Source organism: Ranitomeya variabilis, chromosome 3, assembly GCF_051348905.1.
Source record: "Ranitomeya variabilis isolate aRanVar5 chromosome 3, aRanVar5.hap1, whole genome shotgun sequence".
In the NCBI taxonomy this organism is placed as follows: domain Eukaryota; kingdom Metazoa; phylum Chordata; class Amphibia; order Anura; family Dendrobatidae; genus Ranitomeya; species Ranitomeya variabilis.
The window spans coordinates 56,757,753-56,780,585 of NC_135234.1; the positions used below are offsets into that span (position 1 = coordinate 56,757,753).

Genomic DNA, 22,833 nt, shown 5'->3' on the forward strand with positions numbered 1-22,833 from the left:
TTTGCGTTTAGTTGGACCATCATTTATTTTTCAACAGGACAATGGCCCCAAACACACCTCAAGGCTGTGTAAGGGCTATTTGACCAAGAAGGAGAATGATGGGGTCCCATGACAGATGACCTGGCCTCCACAGTCACCAGACCTGAACCCAATCGAGATGGTTTGGGTTGAGCTGGATCGCAGAGTGAAGGCTAAAGGACCAACAAGTGCTAAGCATCTCTGGGAACTCCTTCAAGATTGTTGGAAGACCATTCCCAATGACTACCTCTTGAAGCTCATCAAGATAATGCCAAGTGTGTGCAAAGCAGTCATCAAAGCAAAAGGTGGCTACTTTGAAGAACCTAGAATATAAGACATAATTTCAGTTGTTTCACACTTTTTTGTTAAAGGGAACCTGTCACCCCCAAAATTGAAGCTGAATTCTGGAAGCATTCTGGAATGCTGTAGATAAGCCCCCGATGTATCCTGAAAGATGAGAAAAAGAGGTTAGATTATACTCACCCAGGGGCGGTCCCGCTGCTGTGGGCATCGTAGTCTGGTCCGGGGCCTCCCATCTTCTTACGATGACGTCCTCTTCTTGTCTTCATGCTGTGGCTCTGGCTCAGGCGTACTTTGTCTGCCCTGTTGAGGGCAGAGCAAAGTACTGCAGTGCGCAGGCGTCGGGCCTCTCTGACATTTCCCGGCGCCTGCGCACTGCAGTACTTTGCTCTGCAGACAAAGTATGCTGGAGCCGCATCATGAAGACAAGAAGAGGACATCATCCTATGAAGATGGAAGGCCCCGGAAAGGACCGTGATGCCCATCAGACCGGACTGTAGCGGGACCACCCCTGGGTGAGTATAATCTAACCTCTTTTTCTCATCTTTCAGGATACATTGGGGGCTTATCTACAGCATTACAGAATGCTGTAGATAAGCCCCTGATGCCGGTGGGCTTAGCTCATCTTCGATTTTGGGGGTGACAGGTTCCATTTAAGTGTATAATTCCACATGTGTTAATTCATAGTTTTGATGCCTTCAGAGTGAATGTTCAATTTTCATAGTCATGAAAATACAGAAAAACCTTTAAATGAGAAGGTGTGTCCAAACTCTTGCTCTGTACTGTATATATATATATTATATATATATATATATATATATATATATATATATATATATATATATATAGGTTAAAAAATTGGAACAGCACCAAGCACAGTAATTTAACAAAGTGCACGCATCCCCAGCCAGCAATCTCAGAAGGCTCCTTGCAATAGCAGAACAAAGGGGAAAGCACAGCAGAAAAAAAACTGTTCCAGAAAACTGGAAAACTTCCAGAAAGAAAAGTGATGTTTGTTGCCCAAATGGCGTGGTACGTTTCGGATACAATCCTTTCTCAAGCCTATATATATATATATATATATATATATATATATATATATATATATTGTGGGCTCTTCTCCCTGATGAGTGATCTAGCTAAGATTCTGTAGACCAAGATAACCTCGCTTCTTACGTATAGATCACATTACATGGATGTAAAGGTAACTCATGGAGATAAATGGAAGGCAGTTATTAAACTGGTGTATCAGACAGCAGTCTTGAACCAAAAATTCTCTGGAAAAAGGTGCACCACATTTATTATTACATGCACACATCTTTTTGGGCCATTCTTATACTGGAAATGAAATTTATGCCAGCTATGAGCTATCATAGACTTCATGTACAGTTTATATTATATGCCTTACAGTAAATTTACCATGCGGCAAATGGTCATGCCATCATTTACTGAACTCCATTTACTTTTAGAAAAGTTTATGCACCATTGCAAAAATGACAGAATACTAAAATATAGGGAAACGTAATCTCCTCTGAGGTCTTTAGCTACCAAATCATGTCAAATGTCATGCATTCATGTTTTTCAGAAAACTGTGGCATTATATCACGTAACAGACTGGGGAGTGCATTCAATTCCTCTTTCATCCGCCTACGTAGATGGATGCTTGCGTGGGCTCTGTGTATCCTTCAGTTGTTAAACATTTTTGTGTGTTTTAGAGATAAAGAAATCTGCCATATCTTCACAGCTTGCTGACAACTTGTACAGGTATCGTTGCTCGATGTAGAGAAAATTGAAGTTTGATCCAAACGTCCTGGTTCCTGGCCTGATTGTGACAGCATTACAACGTCCATTGGCACAAAATCAATCTTACTGCATCCAATGTTGCAGCTGTGCTCGACTCTATAAAAATCTCCCGAGGCACGATACTTTGTGTCACTATTTTTTTTTTCTTTTTACCAAGCCATTATTATTAGAATATATCTTGAGCAGGACATTTCTACAATTTCTGGCTATTTTCAAGATTGTTTACTATCACTGAATCATAAGATTTTTATTTACATTCCGAGCTGAAAAATCCAGCGATCACTAATATGTCTCGCATAGATCCATTGTAGCAAAACCTTCAGCCCTAAAAAGTTATTTGTATTGCTGATGGTTGACATTGGATTTTCTAGACTGGACTCAATTCTAGCATTGTTACCTGTAAGAAATATGAAAGGGGATCTCTGGAGAAAACAAGTTATGGCCTATATAAAGGATAGGTGTATTGATCGGTGGGGGATTAAAGGGCCACTGTCACCCCCTCCAGCCGTTATAAACTAAAAGAGCCACCTTGTGCAGCAGTAATGCTGCAGTCTAACAAGGTGGCTCTTTTAGTTTTTGATTCATTTATTACCTCAATAAAGCGTTTTAAAAATTGGCCACAAATACCAGATATTGTATCTGGAGGCGGTCCGAATCGTCCTCTATGAATCTCCCAACTGCCGTCACTCTTCTCTTCAGGGGCGATGGTCGCCGCCCCCTTCGCACTGTTGCTTCTTAAATCCGGCGCCTGCGTTGTGCGTGCCTGCCTGGGGCCTGCGCAGTGTTCATTGTCAGTCACAGCTCAGACGCAGGGTGCCTGACTGCACCTGTGCGGGCAGTGCGGCCACCCTGTTCCTGAATCCCCGCCCCGCACTGTGTTATTCATTATGCACAGTGCGGGGCTGGGGTTCCTGGGCATGCGCACTGTGCTTGTCAGACGCTCCCCCGGTCCCCCGCCTTCCAGCGTTGTTCTTTGTGGCTGTTCAAAACGTCGGCAATTAAACCTGTATATTCCGGCAATGCTGGAAGGCGGGGGACCGGGGGAGCGTCTGACAAGGGCAGTGCGCATGCCCAGGAACCCCAGCCCTGCACTGTGCATAATGAATAACACAGTGCGGGGCGGGGATTCAGGAACAGGGTGGCCGCACTGCCCGCACAGGTGCAGTCAGGCACCCTGCGTCTGAGCTGTGACTGACAATGAAGACTGCGCCTGCCCCAGGCAGGCACGCACAGCGCAGGCGCCGGATTTAAGAAGCAACAGCACGAAGGGGGTGGCGACCATCGCCCCTGAAGAGAAGAGTGACGGCAGTTGGGAGATTCATAGAGGACGATTCGGACCGCCTCCAGATACAATATCTGGTATTTGTGGCCAATTTTTAAAACGCTTTATTGAGGTAATAAATGAATCAAAAACTAAAAGAGCCACCTTGTTAGACTGCAGCATTACTGCTGCACAAGGTGGCTCTTTTAGTTTATAATGGCTGGAGGGGGTGACAGTGGCCCTTTAACTGTTGGGACCCCAAATTGAACAGTAGGACATGGCTTTATGATCCTTGTCCGACTGCTGCTCCTTTCAATCCCTATGGGGCTGCTAAATGCTATGCTCTGCCTTTTCTGGTAGCCGCATAGTGAATAAATGGAGCAGTAGTTGGGGATGTATTCTGGAATAAAAGCTTTCATGAAGTGGTCCCAAAGTGTAATAAACAATTTTATAATTTCTCATGATAATACAGTAAGAATATCTGCAAATCACAATTTTATCTTGCTGTTAGATTCCATGTAGGTCAATCGATTGGATAATAGGCCATAAAGGAAAGGAAGTTACAGCTCCTATAGTGTCTGCAAAATGCTGATATAGAGGAACCAAACACCGAAAAGGAATGGATGGCAAGTTACGAGGCGTGAGACTATTCTGGAAATGTACATTTAAAATTAAACTGGTTTGTGCATTAAAGGCAGTTTACCCTATTGGGGGTGAGGGCAGCAAGACTAGGTTCATCTTATTTACATCACATTAAATATCCTCTTTAATAATGTATCAACCAAAATACCGTATCCACAGCAGGATGTATTTTATGGAAATACTTAAAACAATTAAAAAAAAATATAGTGTTTAAAAGTTTTCATTTACTAAATGCAATACCAATGCATGTAAAAATCTACATTTACATTGAAATGTTTTTCCCCCTCTTTTACATTTAAGGCTTATTATTAGGATAATATATAGATGTCACCAGGATTGTGCACAGTAACCTACAGACAGTGTCAGGTCAGCGACATTATACTGATTAAAATGATACCTTGGTTGATGAAATCCGTCTTGTGGTTGTTGTATAATCTGTGTTTTCAGTTTTGAGTTAATGATGCCCCGGGGTGGGCCTGTAGGGGGATCTTTATGTGGTGCTCTCAGCTAGCTCCGATAGCTACTACTGCGCAGGTGCGGGTGGCGACATCTTAGAGAAGGACTTTTTTTTTCTTCTCCAGCAAGATGGTGCTGCCAGCGCATGTGCAGTAGCAGCTATCCGATCACCTATATACACCGTTAGCTTCTACTGAGCAGGCGCAATGGGCGCCATTTAAAAATTTTTTTTTTTCTTTTTTTTCTATCTGAATAACATCAAACACATTTTCTATTGGGATGTTAAACAAGAATTATGCTGCAGCGCAGGTGCCCCAGTGGTCAGTGACCTGTCAGCAGTCTGCATTATGAAAACCAAATCAGAGCACCACATGAAGATCCCCCACAGGCCACCCCGAGGCACGAGCATATCATTAACTCAAAACTGAAAATAAAGATTAATAAACAGCCACAAGGTGGATTTTATCAACCAAGGCATCATTTTAATCAGTATGATGGCGCCGACCTGACGTTAATGTGCACAATCCTTAGGACAGGATCACTTTAAGTGTTTTTACCCATGACAGAGCTGAGTTCACTGCTGCTTACTTAGTTTTCCTGTTTACAGTCCTCCATACTGCTCTTGTCTCTAAACATGTGCTACATAGAAACTGGGATTACCTTAGGTGTGCTCTGTATGGGAGACATCATAGCAGCATGAAACTGTAAGGGGGAGAAATTAACCAAGTTTGCCTCATCCGTAATGGGTCTGGAACTGTCTGTTCTGTCACCTAGGATACAGGAGGGAGAGCTTGGGGTGTCCATGTGCTCGAGTGAAGGGGGCATAGCTAAGCAGACAGTTAATGTGCGTGCAGAAATACAAACAGTTCAGGCGGGAACAGCACACGCGTGAGAGTCCTATCAGAGTAGATCAGCTGTTTGGCGACAGGGCGGCACTGACTGGAGCAAGGGATGAGTGGATGCACTGACAGGAAATGACTGACGGGGTCCCGGTGAGACACCACAGATAACGCTGTCCTCGCAAACGCCGCTGTCCCCGCTTACATCAAGGACCTTTAAGAAACTGCGGACTCAGCCAACGATACTGACAATACCGCCCCAGCAGGAAGTACTGACTATGAGAGGCAAGGTCTGTGTACGGGATATAGGCGCTCATCGATATGGCACAGCGGACCGAGCTGGCCTTTATAGAGTGTGTCAGGACAGTGTCACAGGGTCCAGCAGTGTAGGGACTCTTGCCGTTGATGGAAGAGACTATTCCTCCTTCCTGCCTTCATCCGTTGGGGCCAGTGCCCGTGATAATACCACAGGCTATCACCACCATCATCAGGTTCACCAGAGGACATCACCACTGCCAGGACCACCAGTGGATGCCGCCATCATCAGGATCACAGGAGGACACCGTTAATGCCAGGGAAGTTCACCCATTTTTTCCACAGAACTGTGACAGATCCTTTTTTTGTCATGTAATCTAAGCTTCCTCAGTCATGGGCAGGAACACACCCACGGCTGATGCCCAAAGTGTTAAGAGTATTATTTGTATTATTCTCCCCTGTTCTTTGAAAAACCTTCTCCCTATTAATTCTGTACTAGGTATAACCTTGCTCCTTGTGTACATATCTCCCTGCGAGGAGTAACTACTTTTTATTAAACCCCTTGTTAACCCTTGGTCTGAGTCCTGTCCGTCGCTGCATCCCGCAACCTGCTTATATATCCACCCATTAGATTAGAGACAACTACAGAGAGTCTGCAGAAGGGAAATCTGGTGAAAAAGAAGTGATACAAGTCTCAAAACCTCGAAAATAATGTTATCGCTAATGTGCACACATGTCAACTATTCTTTAAATTATGCTTTAAAATTTATAAATATAGAAATAAATGTCCAAAGTAAAACAGGGAATATACCACATCCTAGATCTCTAAATTAGCCATTACTTTAGGGTTTTCAGATATTTTAAGATCTTTTTTTACTTCTTAAACTTGTTTTTTTCTGTAAACATTTGTAAGTATAAGTATTCACAATGGCATACTGTAAGTGAATCATTAAATTGAGCAGTAATTGCAGATTGTGCCGGCCCCCTACTTTGTTTTATTTTGTGGCAGAGCAATTTTCGCTCTTTTATTACTTTAATTTGCCTATAATGTATCAGAAGTGTTAGTCATCAGTCTTTGTGACAAACACATTTCTAAATGCATGCAAAAAAGTACAATAGTTGCTTAGGTTGACTCCTTCTTTTTAAGTGTCCAGAATGGTGTCACTTGAGTACCAGGTACTGACAAGGTAAGATATTCCTTTGCTTGCCTCAAGGACACTTATATTGCATTCAGTTGTGCTCCTTTATAATGCATCCATGCCGGGGAGCTTAGAAACACCTGGATACATGTAACAATAGTCATCATTTAACTGAAACCTTAAAGATTACTTATTTTTTATCCATGCCTAACTCCACTTCTCAGTATTGCGTAACTCCACTTCTCAGTGTTGCCTAACTCCACTTCTCAGTGTTACTCGAAATCTCTGTTTTTAGATGTGTTGTAGATGCAAAGTGGTTTTCCCCAAAATAAACATTTGTTCTCTTTCCTATGGTGAAGCACACTACTGCTTCAATCAATGTCTATAAGGCTGATCGCAAACAGCTGAATACTGGTATTGGCTGTCTCAATTGTTGCCATAAATGTTGAATTCAGCTGCACATGTCAATTGTCTCAATTGTCATGCCAAATTAAAATTCTCCTCTTTGTTGTCATGTAGAAAGGAAGAACAGGCTACTCAGGACTTACATTCTACTGTTTCTTGATATCTTGCAATTGTAAATAGTTGAAAAGTGTGTATGAAAAGAAAATCCCAGCATTTCCCTTGAAAAGTAACAGATTCACAATGGTTCTAGATAATCTTGTGGTATGCCACTGGGAAGCTATTCCCAGATCTGCTATTTTGTAGATACTCTGCAGTGACATAAAAAGGAAGAACAGACTACTCAGGACCCCTATTCGACTGATTCCTGGGTATAAGAGGTAGAAACTCTAGCAATTTTAGATAGGTGATAAATGTGTACGATAAGAAAACCCCTTGGAAGAGTGAGTCCATTGAAAAGTAAATGTTTCACAGTGGTTCTAGATCCTCCTGTGATATACCATTGTAGAGCTATTCACAGATCTGCTATTTAGTAGATATTCTGCAATGATGCAAAAAGGGAAGATCATGCTAATCAGGACCCCCATTCTGCTGATCTCGGCAAATAAGCGGTAGGACCTCTACCAATTGGCGATAGTTGGAAAAGTGATGAATGTGTATAACAGGAAAACCCTTGGGAACAACATGTCCATTGAAAATTATTTTTTTTACAGTGGTTCTAGATTCTCCTGTGCAGTTCCATTGTGGTACTATTCCCAGTACTGCTATTTTATAGACACTCGACCTAGTCATTGCAACTTCACCATTGTCATCATTGATCAGTTCCTTACTAGTGTTGAGCATTCCGATACCGCAAGAATCGGGTATCGGCCGATACTTGCGGTATCGGCCGATACTTGCGGTATCGGAATTCCGATACCGAGATCCGATACTTTTGTGGTATCGGGAATCGGAATCGGAAGTTCCCAGTGTATGGTTCCCAGGGTCTGAAGGAGAGGAAACTCTCCTTCAGGCCCTGGGATCCATATCCATGTAAAAAATAAAGAATTAAAATAAAAAATAGGGATATACTCACCCTCTGACCCTTCTAGGAATTTAGGACCTGAGGGATAACGTCACGGCTTCTGATTGGTCGCGTGGTGGTCACATGAGCGGCACACGACCAATCAGAAGCCATGACATCATGGAAGGTACTGAACGCGCTCATTTTAAGCAAAGAAGGCTGCCGGTTCACAGCGGTAAGGTCCAGGCTGCGTCGGAGAGGTGAGTATATCAATATTTTTTATTTTAATTCTTTATTTTACACATTCATATGGATCCCAGGGCCTGAAGGAGAGTTTCCATCAGGATACCTTCCGATACTTGAGTCCCATTGACTTGTATTGGTATCGGGTATCGGCGAGATCCGATACTTTGCCGGTATCGGCCGATACTTTCCGATACCGATACTTTCAAGTATCGGACGGTATCGCTCAACACTATTCCTTACTCTTAGCCAAATTTTTCTTCTTTAATCTTCTTTTGTTAACAAATACAAAACATCCTACACATTGAAAGCTGCCATTGTGACAAGATAATCAATGTAATTTAGTTTACCTTTTATTTAGGAGAGATAGAGAGATAGATATTTTGGAATTTGTTCAGTTCCCAAATGCATAGATTAATTTCTTAGGAGCCCACTATGGTTCAAAGAGTGGCTTCTCTAATTGGAGAAGACAACCTTTCTTTGGCAATGTAATTGTCTTTATGAAATAAAGATTTTTCTTAGATTAAGCTTATTTTTAAAGTAATTTTGATGTTTATTATATGCAGTACTACTGACAAATTTATCCCCAGCAAACAAACTTGTAGGGCCATTTTCATGATAATAAGTGATGATGACATGTGGCTACACATTCTGGTCCACAAAAATAAGGTGCAATGACCTTATTCAACTGAATAACGTTTTGTTCCCTGTACAGTGGGTGAGCAGCAAGTAAAAAACTAAGATAAAAAGTCAGCATTGCCTTAATGCTCTTTAGGATCCTGATCCACCAAGTTATAACATATCCTGGTGATATGGAAAGTCATGATAAAGCAGTAATACTTTAAAACTTCAATGCCCTTGCCATTCATAATTGCACATGATAATGCCGGTAATATTTTTCACTTCACATTCAAATGTGGTGTGAAACATTTCAGCTGAGGCATAAACAGTACATATTATTCACATAATTGAATATATTCTTTGCTTTTACTATTTATACTTAGATTGGAACTAATGACAAGAAAATCATGAGTTATTTGACATCTCTGAACAGATTAACACCGTACTTGAACTCACCTCATTTAATTACAAGGATATTGCAGCCATGAGCACATGTCAAACAGTGTGCAAGTAAACGCTTCTGTTCACTAATACTGGAAATAATCCACATGTGTCATATAAGACACAATGCAAAAATAAATAATATAAATTGAGTAGTGACAGGATTTTAACATGATGGTGTCTGAAAGTTCTCAGACTCAAACTATTAATTTTTTTTATACAGGGTGTGATAATGTTAGAATTACCCATTGAACTGCTAAAGACTTAAGATCATTTTTCCCTTCCCAATTCAATTGTAAAAACACAGTAGCCCATCATATACAGCTCTGGCAACAATTAAGAGACCACTGCAAAATGTTCAGATTGTATAGTATTGTATTGTATAATGCAGTATAGAAGAAAGGAACACCATGTTGTTCCTGGCATGACCATGGAGATCAACTTTCATAATAAATCATAAACAACCACCAAATATGTCGGGGGAAAGTAGAAGAGAAAGTTTAATAGAAAAGATACAATAAACGAATACCACTGGGGCAAACTGAGCGTAACTTAAAGGTCTCCTGCCACAAATAGATCTTCCTGACTATGGCAGATTTAATATGAAATGTAAGAAATAAACTGGCCAATTGCATAATAGCCTAGTTTAATTCTTACATTCAATAGAAGAGTGCAAAATAGCGACACATTTTGGGGCCAGGATTTGTCATCCAGATAAAATGAAGATGGCTTTCCCATTGGTCAATACAGTTCTTTTAGAAGTGGGAGTCCTTCATTGGTGGGGGTGAAGTGATAGACATTTAATTTGTTGTGATAATAGCACATAGGTGAAACACATTAGTCAACAAAAACAAGGGGAAAAGTGAATTAGAGTAACGGACCATCCAGTGCTTGAATATCGACAAAATATGATGACTAGATGACTAGCCCAGAACATTTCTAAATGTCAGGTCTCTTGGGGTGTTTCCAGTGAGCAATGTTCAGTACTCTTAAAAAAGTGATCCAAAAAGCACCACTTTTCAGTGAACTGGAAAGGCTGATTGATGGAAGTGGTGAGTAAAAGCTTGACTGTGTGGTTCAATCCTACAGAAAAGCTTTTGTATAGCAAATTGCCACAAAAGATGCTGCTGGTTATGAAAGAAAGTATCACAAATTTGATCTACAATGGGAACATCATCAGAACTGGACTATGAAGCAGCAGACGAAGTTTGACGAGTTTGATCAATCACATTTTCTTTTACATTATGGATATGTCTGGATGCGTGTAGATTGATTTTGAGTTCCAGATGTCAGACTGGCCTCCAGTTTTCCCAGATCTCAGTCCAATCGAGCATTTCTGAAATGTATTAGAAAACCATCTCAATTCAAGGAGGCGTTCTTTGAAATTTTCCAACTCAAAATGAAACTGAGTGTTTTGCAAAACTTATAATAATAGTTTTCTGAAAGAACTATTATATTTTCCACTTATAATTTCTGAGCTAATATCTTATCTGCCAGACACCACAGGAAACCTTCAGAAGATTTTTAGAGTCAATCTCTCCATGATCCAAAATTGTTTTAGTGGCACAATATTAGGTATGTGATTTTAAATGTGATTGACTGGTGTATAACAGTGAGACCCAGAGGTTTGGCATTGTTGATATCCATGAGCACTTTTTCAGTATTTTTTACATTTGGGTAGCACAGGTACTAAAGACAGATAGCATGACTTCAAGCAAATATTGAATAAAATGAAAAATTCCCTCATTCAAATGAAAATTAACTAAACATTATTAAAATTCACAAAACTGATTTGAATCTTTTTCTGTCTACATCCCAGAAATACCAGAAAAAAAGTTCTGGTCATCTAGTTAGAAGCAGTAATGGCAGAAGGCAGAATTCTAAACATTTCACTAGTATAAAGGATTTTGTGAAAACTATGTTTTAATGAATATTTTTCAGTGGGGGCATTCAGCACCATCAACCAAATTAATGGCTTCTTTACAGTGAGCACTCCGGGTTTGTGAGGCAAATCCTATTTAATAACAGCCCACCACGGTGTCAAAACATCTCATAGTTTCATGGTATAATAATTGGATTTTTTGCTGATATATTTTATACCAAGTTAATTAACAGTTTTACATTTGGGGATTATTCAATGATTCTAGAAATGTGAAGATTTGGATAGACAATGATTTACTGACAATGAAAACCAAATCTGTTTGCAGTAGGTTATAGCTTTCTGTACATAACTCCAGCTCCCTGTATGTCATCTGCTTAACAACCGGCAGTTGTTTCTTTGCAGACTGGCTCATAAAGGTTATTTGTGTTTAGGGATGAGAGGACTCGTAAAAGTTTGGGTTCGACCGAACTTTACTCCAAGGTTCGGGTAGCAGAACTGTACCCAAACTTGAACCAACTCTCCTCTCTGAACACCAGAGAGAACAGCAGTAGGTGAGTATATTAACACACTCACACTACATTACATGCGTATATGCACACATTTAAAGAATAGAAAACTTAAAACTTAATGGAAGGGCCTCTTTAAACCTCCGTCACAGAGCTGGGAGTTGCCAGATCATAGGTCATTTACTCCTTGAACTCTGGTGCTATATTCCTATTGTTTCTTTATTGACTCTATTGACTTAGACCTGTCTGACTTTGCTATTGTCTACCTTCTAGTACTTGACCCCGGATATTTCTCAGTCTACAGTTTTAGCTACTAAATCAATCTTTGATTCTGTCACACCAGTTATTGACCTGCCTTAGTATAATTATTATTACCTCATGTTTGCTCCACTGGCTAGCAACTACTCTGTAAACACAACCCAAGGGGCCCACCTTAGGTCCAGATGCCTGTGTATCTTAATAGTTGAATAAAAAGGGTTAATTAGGAACCTACTAAAGTGGCTAATGCTAAAACTGTCTGAAGTTACTTTTTTAATAATAGTTTTTATTAAGTTTAACAACAGGTAAGTGTCATTTCAACAATATTAATAATTAGCTCTTAACTGGGAAACTTAAAAAAGGAAGGGGAGAATGTGAAAGAAAGAAAGGAAAAATTAGGATGAATTTTATTAGCAAATAATGGAAAATTATATTCATATAAGGGAGAGAGCTGATAGGGAAAAAACATTACATATCTTCAAGTCAATTAAATGAACTTCTAAAAAATCAGAAATTATAAGTCATGAGTGTAGTTATAGGGTAGCAGAGGCGATAACTGTATGCAGTGCTGAAGATGCCCCTGAGGTGACTGATACATGAATATTATTATTATTTATTTATATAGCACCATTAATTCCATGGTGCCGTACATGAGAAAGGGGTTACATACAGGATATGTATAGGCATTAGTATTGCGTATTAGTATTGCGCTCAGAAGTTACATTCATGCTCTGGACTTACTGTATTTTAATTAAAATTATGTAGATTTATTAGGTGTATTGCACAATATGAAGTTTAGTATTGTACTTCCTCTGTGTTTGTGATTTGGGAGGACCGGATCACCAGATGCATAATATAACCTCTGAGGAGAGCTTACAGAATACATGGACATATATGTTGTGCGTTGTTTTGCCTTCCATTTCTAGTCTGTCCAGTGTGCACTCAATGCTATCAGCACTTTCTGCATGGGGTGTATTGATTTCTACTTGCAGTGATGGATAAGACTTATTCAGCAGGTTATAAATACAGCATGTATAAAATGTATCTTACAGGCCTGGGAAGTATTTCTTTTATAGAAGCCCTTAGCATTCCTGTAAAATGCTCTCAGAGCACATCTATTTTACTATGGAATTTTTTAAAACCTAGTATCACATAAGAACACTAAAATCTCCTTATTATGGGTATGTTGCCCAAATACAGACAACCTACATTCTATCAAATTAACTTGCAGTCTTATTATAGAATATTGGAGACCGAAAAATGATGGATTGGGGATTGGAACACACAGGCATAATCACTGGAGTTAGGAGGTCATTGCCTCCCACAGGATCAAAACACTCATCTTTGGTTATAGGCAATTTCAAGACTGTCACAGGTATGCTACAGGTTGTCAGATGCTTAAGCACCTTAAAAGCCGTAACATCCTGGAAAAGAAAAGAAAGACAAAAACAATAAGATATTCTGATTCATCTTATAAACGTAATCTAAGAGGTACCTGGACAAGACCATGGTCACTGCTCTGTGCTGTCATACAACCGGCCCCTTCCCTTACTGTATAAACCTTTGATCCACTTTACAATCTTAAGGTACCTTCACACGAAACGACTTTGTAACGATATCGCTAGCGATCCGTGACATTGCAGCGTCCTCGCTAGCGATATCGTTTAGTTTGACACGCAGCAGCGATCAGGATCCTGCTGTGATGTCGCTGGTCGCTGAATAAAGTCCAGAACTTTATTTGGTCGTCCGATCGCCGTGTATCGTTGTGTTTGAAAGCAAAAGCAACGATACCAGCGATGTTTTACACTGGTAACCAGGGTAAACATCGGGTTACCAAGCGCAGGGCCGCGCTTAGTAACCCGATGTTTACCCTGGTTACCAGCGTAAAAGTAAAAAAAACAAACAGTACATACTCACCTGCGCGTCCCCCAGCATCTGCTTCCTGACACTTACTGAGCGCCGGCCCTAAAGTGAAAGTGAAAGCACAGCGGTGACGTCACCGCTGTGCTGTTAGGGCCGGAGCTCAGTCAGTGTCAGGAAGCGGACGCTGGGGGACGCGCAGGTGAGTATGTACTGTTTGGTTTTTTTACTTTTACGCTGGTAACCAGGGTAAACATCGGGTTACTAAGCGCGGACCTGCGCTTAGCAACCCGATGTTTACCCTGGTTACCCAGGGACCTCGGCATCATTGGTCGCTGGAGAGCGGTCTGTGTGACAGCTCTCCAGCGATCAAACAGCGACGCTGCAGCGATCGGCATCGTTGTCACTATCGCTGCAGCGTCACTTCATGTGAAGGTACCTTTACTGCATGGTGAAATGGTCTAATCTACTTAGCAGTGTTAGAAAAAGCCTTTATATAAATACATAATTTTCAATACTGACCATAGGTTCCAACAGTGGAAGTTTCCTAGGGCATTTAACACCTGGAATAATACTAAAAATAAGGTTGAAGAACATACAGTTATATGAAAAAGTTTGGGCACCCCTATTAATCTTAAGCTTAATGGTTTATAAAAATTGCTTTTTTTGCAACAGTTTCATATATCTAATAACTGTTGGACACAGTAATGTTTCTGCCTTGAAATGAGGTTTATTGTACTAACAGAAAATGTGCAATCTGCATTCAAACAAAATTTGACAGGTGCATAAGTATGGGCACCGTTATCATTTTCTTGTTTTAAATACTCCTACCTACTTTTTACTGACTTACTAAAGCACTTTTTTTTGTTTTGTAACCTCATTGAGCTTTGAACTTCATAGCCAGGTGTATGCAATCATGAGAAAAGCTACTTAAAGTGGCCACTTGCAAGTTGTTCTCCTGTTTGAATCTCCTCTGAAGAGTGGCATCATGGGCTCCTCAAAACAACTGTCAAATGATCTGAAAACAAAGATTATTCAACATAGTTGTTCAGGGGAAGGATACAAAAAGCTGTCTCAGAGATTTAACCTGTCAATTCCCACTGTGAGGAACATAGTAAGGAAATGGAAGAACACAGGTACAGTTCTTGTTAAGGCCAGAAGTGGCAGACCAAGAAAAACATCAGAAAGGCAGAGAAGAAGAATGGTGAGATCAGTCAAGGACAATCCTCAGACCACCTCCAGAGAGCTGCAGCATCAGCTTGCTGCAGATGGTGTCACTGTGCATCGGTCAACTATATACAACGCACTTTGCACAAGGAGAAGCTGTATGGGAGAGTGATGCGAAAGAAGCCGTTTCTGCAAGCACGCCACAAACAGAGTCAGCTGATGTATGCAAAAGCACATTTGGAGAAGCCAATTTCTTTTTGGAAGAAGGTCCTGTGGACTGATGAAACCAAGATTGAGTTGTTTGGTCATACAAAAAGGCGTTATGCATGGCGGTAAAAAAACACAGCATTCCAAGAAAAACACTTGCTACCCACAGTAAAATTTGGTGGAGGTTCCATCATGCTTTGGGGCTGTGTGGCCAATGCCGGCACCGGGAATCTTGTTAAAGTTGAGGGAAGCATGGATTCCTCTCAGTATCAGCAGATTCTTGACAATAATGTTCATGAATCAGTGACAAAGTTGAAGTTACGCAGGGGATGGATCTTTCAGGAAGACAATGATCCAAAACACCGCTCCAAATCTACTCAGGCATTCATGCAGAGGAATAACTACACTGTTCTGGAATGGCCATCCCAGTCCCCAGACCTGAATATCATTGAACATCTGTGGGATCATTTGAAGAGGGCTGTCCATGCTCAGCGACCATCAAACTTAACTGAACTGGAATTGAACTTTTTCATATAACTGTATGTTAGATGCATTTTCCTTCTTTGAAGAGAACATTGATTGTGACACTAAAGGCAGTGGTGTCAACTGTACCCTTCAGAAGTTTTAGACTATTCCAGAAGCCACATCAAGAACACTCCATCTCATAGACTTCAATACTAAATATTTTGATTGAAGGGTTTTCTAACTATAAAATTAATAAAATGACTTAAACACTTTAACTGTATATTTGCAGATGGACTAATTTTAGTTTATGTCTGCGTTGTCAGGGAAAGATTAGCTTCTCGTGTATTAGCTGTACCAATCGAACACAAGAAGACAAGAAGAGAATTTTCCTTTTCTTTTTCCTGTCTGTTTCATTTCTTCTTCTTGATCACTGGTAGCAAACAGGGGCAAGCTCAGTTAATAAGTTGCTCAAGTTAACATACTGATGATCTATCAAGAGGGTATATCATCAATATCAGATCGGTGGGGATCCGACACACTGCAGTACTCTTAGTAGTAATATGCTATCTTCTCAGGTGGTGGTCAGATGTAAAAAGCATGCAAAGTAAAAAAAATTGGCTACATATATTGTTTAGTTGCTGCTCCTAGACCCTACAGATCAGTTCCTATTCATCAAAGCAGAACTTCACTGTTCACATTGTTTACATGTGGCTGCACTAGACCAACTGATTAGTGAAGGTGCCTCATGTTGAACACCTAAAGATCTGACATAGATGACCTATACAATATGTAGGTCATCAATATGTTAGCTCTTGACAACCCCTTTGATGGTCGAGTCATATAGCCAGCACCTTTCTTTACCAACATACAAGGAACAAAAACCTAAAAAAATGAACTGGAATGTAAGTTGGTATACATGCAACGTGTAGGAGCATGTTCACACTGGCCACTAAACAGACCAAACCTAAGATGAAAGCAAAATGAACAAATACAGTGCAGTAAACAAATAAACAGCAACAATGCATGAAAATAACATACGATACTTAGTGAAAATAATTTTGATTAAAAAAAAAAATCATCTCTTTAGGGTTTTGTTTCGGATTTTTGCACTCTGAGCAAATAATTGTGTGGCCTTCATTTTCTTTGAGCTGGGCATTAAGTTTGTATAGCTTCCCATAGCCTCGCATTCAGCTCTGATGAGGCCCAGGAGGTTTCTGAGCAAATGCACAAAAGGTCACAATGTCATGACGCCACGACATTCACCTTGAACGCGCACAGAATCATCTTGGGCCTCATCAGAGGTGGATGTCACAACCTAGCATCAGAGGGGGATTTCAGCACTTACGGTTGTGATCAGCAGATGTAATGAGGATCAAATGGGTAATTGTGAGGAGCTGAGCACCTGGAAAGGTGCATTGTGAGCTAAGTATAAAGATTTTTTTACATCTGTGAATCAATGACAAACTTTTTCTTGCTTTGGACGACTCATTTCAATGTGGGACTGCAGGTTAAAAGCATTTACAGGATTCTACCACTAATGTGAACAGTACTCTACTAATATTTTGTCATCAGCTTGCCTTGTAATCTAAGCCAGATTTGTCCTGCATTCTCCCTACACTTTGACCCTGATTTATTATTGATGTTTCTCCACTTTTCTGGAGTATTTTTTTCTTTATTATTGGCTTTAGCATTTCCACCTTATTCTTTTCAAGTTTTGTGCCAATTTTTTAAGTTTATTTTCTTCAGTAAGTTTTTTTTCTTTTATCTGTCCTCCACATCTTTACTTTTCCCAAATATTATTGGCTGACTCATAAAATGTGAATTTTCCCCAATTTTTTTTTTTTTTGCCGGATCTCACTACAATCCAAGCCTGGAGTATGGTTTTGTCGGCTTTTATATTTTGTTGCAGTTGAAGACTTGCAATATTTTAAAGGATTTGCGACTTTTTAGGCCACGTTCACACATTCAGTATATGGTCAGTATTTCACATCAGTATTTGTAAGCCAAAACAAGGTGAGGAACAATCAGAGGAAAAGTATAATAGAAAGACGTCACCACTTCTGTATTTTTCATCCATTCCTGAATTTGGCTTACAAATACTGATTTAAAATACTGGCCAAGTACTGAACATGTGAACATGGCCTTATGCTTAAAAGTCTCTCAAGACCAGTTAAAAACAAAAATATAGATCATTTTTGGTTTTCCAAAAAAATTCATGTACCACGGGTGCCTTTTTTAAAATAATTTATCCAAAAAATGTCCACAATTACAGCAAGACAAAAAGAAAATTGACTTTAAAAAAATCTAAATGTTGAATCGGGTCTTTTGTATCTATTATTTTCTGAAGCATCTGGCCTGAGCGGAGGATTTAGGATGCAATAAAGGTTTTTCTAGGGATTCATTTAAATAAAATGCCAAGACAATAAAATCCCTCTATCCCTATGCCTTTTATTGCGATAGTATCTGCTGTGCAGGGGGACAGATGAGGACAGAGAGTTGTTAGACACACAGCTTGGGTTCGCAGGCGGAGTATAGGACAGATTGTCACAGGCTTTTCTCTGTCAAGTTTCCTTGTAGCTGAGTGCTGTATACTCAGCACTATTCAGCACTTGCTCTTCTCCTCTGCTGCATTGCACCTCTGCTCATCCAGCTGGAAACATCAAGGTGATTTACAAACTGAAATTAAATAGATTGTCAATTTTCCAGCTTACTTATCTGCACACTCAATGGATGCCAACGCCAACAATCACAAATATCACCGGTGGCTTCATGAGATCAAACTTTGCCCATATTCACACACGCGCGCTATCACTACAAGCCCAATTTTCTAGATAATTCCTATTTTTAATACATACAATTTTTTATATCAGAATTGCGTAGCTGAGTTTGTCATTTATAGGATCGCTTTTGATAATGAGTTTAGATAGGCTTTTCTGCAGTCCTAAATAAACATATATAATAAATTTGGATATAAAAATTGAGCTGTGCAGTCCAATGCAAACGTAGGGGGGTGGTCTTTTTTGAGCTAGGCATTTCATCTATATATAGCTTCCCACGGGCAGGTGTTGGAACAGTCGGACCTTGGTCTTGTTGACACAAGGTGAGGTATTAATACTAGAAGATAGGACCATCCCGATGGGTACACCTTGTAGCAATGGGATGAATTTTAGGCCGGGGTCACACTTGTGAGTCTCTCGCATCAATACCCGGCACTGCCACCAGCATTCAGACTGGAGCATGTGGCTGCATAGTCTGAGTGCCGGCGGCAGTGCCGGGTATTGATGGCAGAGACTTGCGTGAGTTTCTCGCATCACACTCGCAAGTGTGACCCGGACTTAAAGGGAGTCTGTCACCCCCAAAAATCGTATATGAGCTGCAGCCACCGGCTGTAGATAAGCCCCCGATGTATCCTGAAAGATGAGAAATAAAGGTTGGATTATACTCACCCAGGGGCGGTCCCGCTGCGGTCCGGGTCCTATGGGCATCACGGTCCGGGTACAGCGCCTCCTATCTTCATATGATGATGTCCTCTTCTTGTCTTCTTGCCACGGCTATGGCACAGGCATACTTTTGTCTGCCTTGTTGAGGGCAGAGCAAAATACTGCATTGCGCAGGTGCCGGGAAAGGTCAGAGAGGCCCGGCACCTGCGCACTGCAGTACTTTGCTCTGCCGTCAACAGGGCAGACAAAGTATGTCTGCACCGGAGCCACGGCAAGAAGACAAGAAGAGGACGTCATCGTATGAAGATAGGAGGCCCTGGGGACTGGACCACGACACCCATCGGACCCGGACCGCAGCGGGACCGCCCCTGGATGAGTATAATCTAACCTTTATTTCTCATCTTTCAGGATACATCGGGGGCTTATCTACAGCATTACAGAATGCTGTAGATCAGCCCCTGATGCCGGTTGCCACAGCTCATATACGATTTTGGGGGTGACAGATTCCCTTTAAGCTTTTTTTAAATTAAAATAGTGTCAACTAAGTACCCCATGTTAGTTACATATACTATTTCTATATCCTTACTTACAGCAGAGTATTTCCACATCTTGTTTATATCTTTGGTTTTGTCTGTTAAATGGCCACAGCGTGAACTTGCTCCTACACGTTTCATGTATACCAATTTGTGCGCCGGCTCATTTCTTTGGTTTTGCTACATAATAAATTCCAAAATAAATATTAATAGGGAATATAGATTGTGAGGACAGCGATGATAATATCTGTAAGGCTCTGCGAAATATGATGGTGGTATAGTCAGTCAGAAAGCATAATAAATAAATAATAAAAATAATTTGAAATTAAAAAAGTGAGCCGTGTTTGCACTGACAAACTTAGCTCTGCTCCATCAGCTTTTTGCTTTAAATGGTATGTGTAGTCAATCTCATTTCGTTAATCATGCTGGAAAGATAAAAGGAGTTTAGTTCTGCGGAAAAAATCACGGTCCATATATTATTGGATGGTTATATCATCCTGACCCAGCAGGAGGGTTTTCTAAGCTGACTGTCTCAGCTGATTATTGCAGAGGTTAAAATCTCATAGCTACAGGTAGCAATGATTCCTAGAGCGCCTCTATTACCCTCTCTACTTATCCAGATCCCCGCAGAGAGCTGTAAAGGTCCCCTGATCCAGCCATACTGCATGAAAGTCTTGCAGAGTTCCTATTGACTCGTTCAGTAGACATGAAGAACAGTTGAGGAGGTGCAGTCTCCTGTTAGCCTCACATTCTGCCAGCGAGCACTGCAGATAATTGCACAGTTGGTATTCTGAGCACTGCACACGCAATCTCCTCTCCTTAATGTTCAGTCTTTCATTTTTTTTTTCCAAAATCATTTTAACAATGCAGGCAGCTTCACAATACGAATGCAACGCCACACAACCCCCAGCTAAAACATCCCTATATTACCAACAGCAAGCCACCACGCCACATTTATTCTTAATGCTTTGTCAACGCTCCTTTTGAAATGATAGTTAATACACTTGCACCACCTGTATAGCAGAGATAACATTGTCGTATGTAGCTGAGTCGGTCATGTGGAGTAGCCCGTCGTGGTACAATAATCAGATTTTACATAGGGCTGCAGGTAAAACATCGCAATCAATGCAGACTTCTTTAATGTCCTGCCAAGCTCTGCCCCATCTGAAATGGCAGGTCTAAAAAATCTAATATAAGACTTGATATTTTAGCGCCCTTTAAATTAGGAACTGACGGAGTGCATCAATTATAAGAGCATTTATTGTTTAGAAGACCCATTACCCAAAATACAATGGTGGGAGGTAACTGCTCTCTTAACCAGATCAATGCCATGATCAATGCACCTACACATCTGGAAGAAGAAGTCTTGACAATCCAGATACAGCAGAGTTGAATTTGTAATCCTTATCTGCATTGTTTCATTGAGCTGATTTGAGATAATGCAGCAGAATTACCTGCAGCCCTTTGGACAAAACAAAACACAAAAACAGGGGATGATCTCACGATTAGTTGTGCCTGATTGCAAACTCGGGTCTGCTACATCTGACAAACTGGGGTCTGCTGCATCTGATAAACACGGATCTGCTACATCTGACAAACTCGGATCTGCTGCATCTGACAAACTCGAGTCTGCTACATCTGACAAACTAGGGTCTGCCACATCTGACAAACTCGGGTCTGCTACATCTGACAAACTAGGGTCTGCCACATCTGACAAACTAGAATCATCTACATCTGACAAACTCGGGTCTGCTCCATCTAACAAACTAGGGTCTTCCACATCTGACAAACTCAGGTCATCTACATCTGACAAACTCGGGTCTGCTACATCTGACAAATTTGGGTCTGTCACAACCGACAAACTCGAGTCTGCTAGATCTGACAAACTCAGGTCTGCTAGATCTGACAAACTCAGGTCTGCTACATCTGACGAACTCGGGTCTGCCACATCTGACAAACTCGAGTCTGCTACATCCGACAAATTCGGGTCTGCCACATCTGACAAACTCGGGTCTGACACATCTGACAAACTCGGGTCTGCTACATCTCACAGACTCAGGTGTAATTGGGCTGATACAAAGCACTGCAACATTTTTCAGTGTATAAAGCGTCTAAAATTCTATTCATATACATGTTAGATATGAATTTAGGGAGATGAGCTGAGATAGTCAAGCTCAACACCCCACCCCACTGATTTTACATAGGACTGCAGGTAAATCTTTGATACACAAGTAATATCTATAAAAGACACAGCACATGCATAGCAAAAGTTAAAATAGTCAACATCAGAAATCTCCATTCCAGATACCAAATATTCTATTTTTCTTTCAAGCAAACTTGATTTTTTTTTTAACCGAAGAAGACACGATGATCTTCCACGCACAGACGGCAAAGGAACACATAAAAAATCCCCATATTAGAGTGGACTTCCTTCCCTAAGGCTATGGAAGTAGTTGCAATGATATGTTGTCAATCCCATACCCTCAGGTGTGTGCACATAAATCAAACACTTGTCTGACGGAGAACTTACCTTGTGAGATGATATTGCTTTCACAAGTCTGTCAGTTCCATTATTCACATGGAAACGCGTGCAACTTTCACACACAACGAGACCCTTTTTTTTGGCTTAAGGGACAAAATGACAGCGGCGTCAGTTCAAGACTTTGTAAGGAGATCAGCAAAGAGGTTTCTTCCCAGTATCTGTCCAGCGGAATTCAAATCCTTTCTTCGGTGCAGAATTGTGACCCGTTATCTGTATTACTATTAATGCAGAGAGCACGAGCCATTGAATACAAATAGACCCATGCAGCAGCTCGCTCCGTGCCTGTGATAGGATACCGGGTCCTACTGCCTCCTGGCTCTCATAGAATTGCAAAGCAGTACAAAGCCAGGCATCTTTTTTTTTCAGAAAAGGGGGTAGGGAGAAGGTTCTATAGAATAGGGGATGCCTACTGAGGAAAGAAGCAAATACAATTTCTGCCGGAAATCACTATCTTAAATATTCAATTGCTAATGCAGACACTTCACGGCCGTCCATTGTAAAAAAAAATAAAAAAAAATAGCATTTTACATTCAGGGCAGCAATGGATGTA

The 22,833-nt window shown here is 40.7% G+C and overlaps 1 protein-coding gene across 4 annotated transcripts in view; it reads right to left on the reverse strand.

Moving 5' to 3' along the window:
• Positions 1 to 22,601, reverse strand: part of ROBO1 (roundabout guidance receptor 1) — a 1,469,611-nt gene extending 1,447,010 nt beyond the window's left edge. For all 4 annotated transcript variants that reach the window (XM_077294071.1, XM_077294068.1, XM_077294069.1 and 1 more), the window contains exon 1: positions 22,272 to 22,601. The gene's annotated coding sequence lies outside the window, so the exon portion shown is untranslated. The remainder of the gene's footprint in view (positions 1 to 22,271) is intronic.
• Positions 22,602 to 22,833: the final 232 nt, after the last annotated feature.